Here is an 8,971-nt window from a genome sequence, read left to right as displayed (position 1 = left end):
TATAGGTGGAACACTCCAAGTAGATTTGGAAATAAAAGTATGTGGGTGGTACTTCCATGATTTGAAGAAATACATATTTATGCAAGTAGTTTATTTTCATAAACGTCTCTCACACATGTATCAATGACACATTTCATCTGTCGGGCTATGTGGTTATATGTTGTCATTATTCCGCCGGCGACAATATGGTGTTAGCACACAAAATATATTACTAAGTTGATTTATAAGCCTATACATATCAGAGAAAATGACACTCAAGCTCATCTATGGAAGAATAGGAGCAAATGGCAAACACGACAATGATACTGGAGATCAACCGTAGTATGTGTCGTACGGTGGACGTAATGGTAGTCGTTATAAGGGGCGGGAATGAGGGGGGGGGGGTCACTGTTCACAAATCCGTCCTTGGGGAGGGCTTTATTTAAGAAAAAAATAGGGTCACATTTTACTTTGACTCATTTTTTTAAATATAAGTTTTCATTATTTTGTAATTTTGGCATGATCCCACCCGCTGTCACCAGTTCCAAATCCTACAGCTACCACATCCCACCCGCTGACGCTACCACACCCCGCCACATTATGTAGCAGTGAAATTTACCGAATTAACTGTTAGTTGTTCACAACGTGGAAAATAACAATGTTGCGATTAATTTACGTTTAAAATGTAAAACTAATGTGTTCGAGTTGTCGTTTTTAGGTTGACGATGCAAATATATGAACTGCTGATCAACCTCATCAACAAACTTGAAACTTTTGCAATTATAAGACAACATTGTCCGGTAAAACTTCTTGGCCACCGGGCCTCTTACGATAATGGTAACATATTTTCCGACCCAAAAATAGGCCGGAAACTTACTGTGCTTTTCGATCGAGTTGGAATTATACTGTAGGGCCTACTATTGCATTTTGGGCAAAACGGATGAAAGCAAAATTCTTATCTTATCATTATCAACGTTAACTTACCGCGATGTACCCGATATGTTCTCTCCGTCAATTCATATCTCTAGAAGTTCCTAAGTATCGTAACATATTCCATGATCACTAATAAATTACAGTTTTCTGCTCCTTTTTTTAGTTCAACTGTTTACAAGTGATCTAGATGATTTGATATTCGCACTGACGCTATCACCTGCTCTGAACTTCATCGTTTTTATTTGCCCCAACATTTTGAAATCAAAATATGTTTATGAATCATAATATTCTACCCTTATAGCTATTTCGCCCACAGGGACACGTATTATTGCTTAGATTGTTTTCTTAAGAAAATATCACAGGACTCCTGCTCCTACAAATGTATCAATATAAACTCTATACTAGTCTGTTACGGTACGCCGTGACGGGGCGCCCTCACACATTGGCCAACCCCTAGTGTGAGAGGAGGCCGGTGAGGGCGAAACGTCACGACGTATCTTACAGTCTAACTCTATACTGGAATATATGTTCATTCCATGAAGGTAGCGGAAATATATTCAAGACAAAACGTTGTTATATTTGGCCTGTAGACAAGAAAAGCAATCTAAGAAATACTACGGGCCCCTATGCTAAGCTTACAACAGGCCTCCACTATATTTTGAGGATACTTTCGCAAAATGTTTACACTTAATTTCCCTTTAGTTGAAATTCCCACTTATATACTCCTTTTAGTTCAAATTACTTTATAACTACTTCTGGCCATGCGGGCCCTACAACTAGGTGTCAGTAAGTGCGAGCATGTTGTCACGGACATCAGAGAGGTGTTTTATAAAATTCATAACTTTTGACAAGTTTATTTCTATTATGGCAGCACAGTTTTGATATAACTCTCAAGGTCATGGTGAACTCTCAGCTGTGCCACAGACACCTTCTTACTTGCCTCAGCTGTGCCGAGTGTCATCACTTAGAATAATATTTACATTTTATGAATAACTTTCGTCTTGATGACAATAGTAAGTCGCATTAGAAGTGTCAAAACATGACTAATTGCAGGACAGCTGGAAGATCAATATCGAACTATCACATTTCTTGTATTATTCATATTTGCATTGCATATATACGTCTACTGGTAAACCATTGGTGGAGGGTCTATGGGTAAACCAAAAACAGCTCCAATGATATTGTAACACAACTGGACAGTTTATATGTCAACTACATTGTATACCTTAAAATGTGTAGTATCCACCTAACTTCATTGACACTGCCACTGACCTGTTATTGACCAGTAACAAAATAAGTCGTTAGGACAACACATGAAAATATCATACTGATCCATCCGTGTTGTTACCAAAGAAATATACATGCCATCACTTTACTGTTGCTATGTAGACAATCCTAATTATGGGTGTGCTCTTGTTGCTAGGGCTGATTTGCATACATTTTCAGCATGTTTATTTACTTGCCAGCCCAATAAACATTACATGTATCTTTTGCGACTTATACTGGCATATTGTGGATTAAGTCTGTCTGTGTATGTACATGGTCTCAAACTGTTTGATGAAATGGTCCACAGCAAGTCGTATAGTAATATGGGGATACTACTGTAATGGAGTGGGAGTTATAGCAACAGGCCTGTACAATTTATGAAATTTGGACATCGGGCCCATTTGATAAACAGCATGTAACATTGATTTCACTTCAATATGAATTCTTATACACCTCTATCTAGAGTCTACAACATTATATACACACACAATATATATATTATAATAACTTTTGTTGATCAGAGTGCACATAACATTTTATCTTTGACCATGTATGATCTTTGACCTTTGGTGTTTATGGGATGTAATAAGTTGATCACATTATCATTCACTGTCTTGCACACAAAATAATGAGACATACAACATTGGGTTTTTTTTCTCATAATGATGACAGTTCTCTTCTCTTGATACATGTATTTCATAATATCTCAGTTGAAACTAACAAAGCCAGGAAGTGTAGATCATGCTTACTGATAAACACATGACGAGAATCAATACATTGGTTGATTTGTTTACCTAGTCAATATCGTAGAGTTCAGCGAATGGTCTGATTATAGTTTGAGGGCTATCTTTGATTTTTCTAAAATTTCTTAATAATTTGTCAGAATATAATTTTCTACAATTTGGTGAAAAGTTTGATCACAATCTGAATTTTCAAAATGTTCACCATGATTAACAAGTTTTCTTCAGGTCTTTACAAAATTTACCAGTTTTTGGTCAAGAGTATGACCACTATTGTAACAAAATAGCTTCACATCTGAAGAAGATTCACTATTTTTTAAAACAAATATGGACATTTTGCCTGTAAATGTCACACTCCAGAGTCAAGCAGATAGTGTGGTATACATCAGAACTGGTTATGGTAAACTTACAAGCTTTGACCAAAAATCACAGATGTTACCAAACTGTGGCACGGTTTGTTGCATATTCACTTCCCACACACTTGGAAATGCACCTTCACAAACTGGATGTTTTTAGTAAATAATATACATTTTTTCTAGAGTTGATCCCTTCAATTGTAAACCCAGCTTCCATAAGCTCCAGATTTCACCAACACCGCATGTATGTTTAAAATAATGTCTGACTTCACAAATAACTAAAGCTGTATGTATCAACTCAGCTCCTGAAACTAGCTACCGAAACCCAGAGGCAGTTTTCCTTTCATTCACATACATGTACATGAATGTTCAATGAAATAAAAAAGGCAATATAATCAATCAATGTATTGATCTCAGTTCAACAAAACTTCCCATACATTTGTATAATGCTTTGAGTTTAACATACGTTGAAGGCATGAAAGGGGACCCATGATATTTCATGTTTGTGAGGAAAATATCTTTCTTCCAGGCACGTTTTAATTAAGATCACTGGAATAACATCTTTGAAACACTTTTATTTTGTATAGAAGCAGCATCATTATGATATTTCTTCTCAGCACCCGAACCTGAAGATGGAGAAACATCCCATACTTTCTTAGTGTTACCATGACAGCAGCATCTTTCTCTATCAAGCATTAAAAATAGAAAATAAGTTCCTTTCTACTAACAGTTCTCTAACCTTCAATTAAGACCTACAATGTTAGTTATAAACAAAGCTACTGTGAGAGACAGACTTCAGTAATCAACTGACATAAAGATGTTAAAATATTTTTAGTTCCCTAACTTGTACATACATTTGTAGCAACATACACAGCTGGAACTTATTCTTTTTTTTTCTAGGATTTTTCTTAAATCAAAGTCATTTTACATCTCGAATCTTAAAAAATTTTCACATGACAGAAAATGTAAATTTGTGTTGAATAACTGAAAAGTTATCATGCTTTGTATGCATTCAACTTTGAAGTTCAAAAATGTACCATTTCACTCATAAATCTGACATGTATATTACTTCAAGAAATCTTGAGTCGCGTGGTCTTTGTGGTAGGCTGTGTGGAGAGAATGCTTGCCTGGTCAATCATCCAGTCATAGTCTAGATCTATCCGTGGTATTGCATCATCTCTTCACCGTGTCTAGCTCAATGAGAAATTACAAACCAAAATTTATTCATGCAAATGAGTAAACCTTGACTGTCAGAATAATGTCAACAGTGTATAAGTAGCATCCTGAGCTGACAACAATACCATATTTGGATAATCACATTACTGTCACTGCCCCCAATAAATATCAACCTATCAATGGGCAGAATTCTGTGGTCAAAGATATGATGTTAATGACTGGTTGAATTAAAAATTTTCTCACTGAGTTAGATGTAAAGAGAGATCTTGAGATCTGGTGCCACAGATAAAACTAGACTAATCCAGCTAATCCAGAGGTATAGGAGTTACATGCACAATTAATAAGTATGATATGGTACATAACAATGAGCTTGGCGTTTTCATCATCATTCCACAAACAATTGTATAGATGTGAAAGCAACAAAGGAATCTTACAATCAAACACAATAAATCAATTCAATATTGGTCATATTTCTATTTAACCAATTTAAGAGTCAACTGTAACATACATGATATCAATATGATCATTACAATTGGAACGCTTGTCATGTGACAGCATACAGATGTACATAGCACCAACTAACAAGGTAATAGTACTAACTACTATCATTGCACCTCTTATCTTGAGTTCACTACATTCTGGAGAACTCTTTCTGTACAGCAGGTGATTGAAAATGTCTTTGCTCGCACACATAAAATCTGCTTCTTATGACACATTCAAAATGTTTGTATCACCACCACACTTCATGATCAGGTATTAGCTGGCCTTCACACAAACCCCACTGTCATGACCCCACTTTAACCCCAGTTTAGTACAGCCAAGGTCAAACCAGGGTCAAGATACACTGGGTATTGACTGGCTTTCACAATAGCTGACAGCCTTGACCCCAGTATTGCTCCAGATTAAAACATCTAACATCACATTATGGTTTCAACAGTAGTGAATTCCACTGTTACAACTACACATACACATACATGTTTCCCCCTGTGGACTTCAGTATGCAAAATGTGTCAATCATATGTAGTCCAAGTGTGGGCCAGAGTACACAAAACTCTAACAAGAGATGCAATGGTAGTTATATAAGTACTATTTATCTGCCAAATCTACAGAAATATTCAATATTGTCACTATTCTGACAACAATGTACTTTGGCTTAAATTTTAGACTTAAACACAGAGGTGTGAATGTAAGTAACAGAATAGGATAATTACAAATCTAATTTTCCCCGACATTCACTACAAAATGTTCACAAAAATTCTGAGTATTAGCATGAACAGTTACAGTACTGGTTAGAATGGAGTGATCCTGAGTCTTACAAAGTTTTTTTTGTCATACATCACTCCTAATTATCGTCTGCGCTTATGGGCACATCTTATCAACTTTCTTATGTTAGCTATGTAATACCACCCAGTTGACTGCGAGTCATAATTGTGGATGCTCCGGCTTCTATGTACTTGACAGCATTGTGGAATGCAAGTGACAAATCTTACATGGTTGCATTTATAGATCAGAAAAACAGTAAGTGCCAGTTATTTTGAACACGAGCCTGAAAGATTGGTCATTGAGGGCACTCAACAAAGCTGGTGTAAGTGACAACAGTGGGAGAGCACCTGCAATGATGACTCTGTTTATTTTGAACATATGAATCAATGCTTTATCCTCATCAAGGTAACAATAGGGAACTTGCAATCCAAACTGGGCATGCTCAGACGCAAAGGACTATGGGATTATCTGTGGTTATCGTAATACCTAATCTGGAGCTACTGATAAAATTAACCTCCCACACAGACCAGGGTGACTATGAATTGATCATTCCTGGTTACAAACAATGTTACAATATCATTGTTTACAATGCTAATTGATTAGTATATATTATCACATTTCCCATGATGCAACATTCAACATGGCGGGTTTGCAAGTTCCCTATTCCATAAATACAAATGCTGTAATACTGTAGATTATTACTATTGTGTTATCAACATGTTACGATGCATATGAAGTATTTATTCTGAACACATTTCAGAACAAGTCATTGTAGGCTATATGCACCGTGCAACTAGTGACATAGTCTGTAAGGTACGCCGTGACGGGGCGCCCTCAAACATCAGCCAACCCCTAACATGGGAGGCCAGTGAGGGCGAAACGTCACGACGTATCTTACAGTCTACTAGTGACAAAGAATATTAAAATACCACTCCTATGACATCCATAGCTCAATTTTACAATTTGTGTTAAAAAGAAGTTCTCAAAAAATGTTTGCTAGAACAAACTTTAAAGTGTCACTACATCCTTAAATCAATTATTGTATTCTGATTCCTCATGCAGGAAAAGTGTCCAATTCCTCATTATAAAATAATTCTTAAAAAAAAAAACATTTCTAATATGTGAAACTGGCCAGTGATAGTTGTAAACTTTTTTTCCGTATCGTGAGGTATGTACATCCATTCACACTCTGCTCTTGAAGTGAATTTATATATGAAAACTTTTCGGCAACAAAAATATCCACTTTTGGGTTATAACGCTAAAATATTTCTCAGTGCAAAGTGAAATGGTATTTTTGACTAGGGGATTACTGTTACATCTGGCAAACGATATGATGTATTGTGAAATAATGTGTTCACAATTAATCCACCTTTTTGATGAACCGGAAAAAAAACATCTCTATTAAATCCGTTTGTATTAAGTTCATAGGAATAAATTGACAAAGGCTGTCAACAAACAAGTTTATCTTTCATTTGGTACACTATGTGTTCCTGGATAAAGATGCACTTTCCTTGCATTTCTCTTGAATATTTGTATAAAATGAGGGACATGACTACTTTCCTTTGGGGGTTATGAAACGTATACACTTTCAATGATCCTAATTTAGAAAATAGTTGATGTACAGGGTTTGGTACAAGTGCTTATCCACAACTTTGTATCAACAAGAGGAATATTGATTTTGGATTGTCAACTGAAGTTAGTGTGACCCCTAACACCAATGCATGATTCAAGTATTAAGATGTGCATTTTTATGCAAATAACATAAATCCCTTCTATAACTTCAAATCTCCATACTTCTGACTTCAAGCAGATAAAAAAATCACCACACTATTTACAAAATTATATTTTAACAGTGGTTTATGTCAGCGATGTTCTGTCAGGACATAGAGAATTCACAACAATCATTCAATGATGCAACTCCCCCCCCCCCCTCCCCTACAAACAATGAGTATGCAAATAAGCTAATTAGTATGCAAACCTTTCACTATTCAAAGAAAACTTATTAAAATCTTCAATCATTTTCTCTTTTTTTACATACATCTTTAGTGTCCAAGACATCAGGTAAAATTAAACTTAGTGTACAAAATCAACTACCGACAGTCAACATGCACTATCTAAAAATGAAAACAACAATCATTAATTCTTGTCCTTCCAGTAGGTAGTTTTGATCAAATAATGTTACACTAACAGAAAATAACATACATGTATCTTCTTAGACATTCACATGCATATAATTTCAATAACCAATAATTTACAGGTTCACATATATATCCACTGATTTAAAATACTGGACATGTTTTGACAAATAAGTTCATGTTGTACTTGGCAAGCCTGTCTCTGTCAGCTCTGGAAATTTGCTGTCACACTTATATAGTGTGAAGAGTGCGAAGTGCCAACTAGTTGACACATGTCTTTGACCAGTCAGTCTAGTGTGTTGACTGTTGACTTTATTAAATTTTCATATGCAAAGATTCTGAAGTGTACCCTGATTTCATATGAAAATGGCATCACAAGTGCATGAAAGGGTGGCATTTCCAGTTCTGTTTACATGACGGTCAGAAAACGGAATTGCCGAAAATCCAGAAATGCCACATTTCCATTGAGTGACCATTATATCTACAAAACCGGAAACACCACATTTCATGAATTGATATATACTTCATTTCACAACTATAAACATATCTGTGTGGGTATACATATACACAGTCCATTTGGATTTTACATGTCATAGTCTGATAATTGTAAAAATAAAAGATTGTGCAGTCTGGCCACTAGGGGTGATCTTAGAAAGTGGTATTCTGACAGGATGGGTAGAACTACTGTTCAGTACTGTAGCACACATGTACTTTGAACACCATATCCCTAAGTTTCAACTTTGAACACCATATCTCTAAGTTTCAACTTCGAACACGATATCCATAAGTTTCATGGTAAATGTCAATGGCGTTAATTCTGTTAATTTAACTACATCTTCAATCTTTTTATTTCACCCTTTAGTGACTTGGTTTCGGGATATCTTTCTAATTATACCCTATATATGGGATATAGGCTTTATCAGGTTAATGGTGTAAGATTAGGAACTTATAAGGAACTTATACACGTCACTGTCCACTCCTTGTAATTCCATGCTATTGGTATCCATGGTGAAAAGATTAATCTTCATTTTCACTCATCCTTGTACAATGTTACTTTCACAAAAGACTGCAAGGTGGTTTACCACATTATGTTGTATGTGTGTGTGTGTGTGTGTGTGTGTGT

Source organism: Glandiceps talaboti, chromosome 22 (genome assembly GCF_964340395.1).
Source record: "Glandiceps talaboti chromosome 22, keGlaTala1.1, whole genome shotgun sequence".
Lineage (NCBI taxonomy): Eukaryota > Metazoa > Hemichordata > Enteropneusta > Spengelidae > Glandiceps > Glandiceps talaboti.
Note: the sequence above shows the minus strand (reverse complement) of the source record.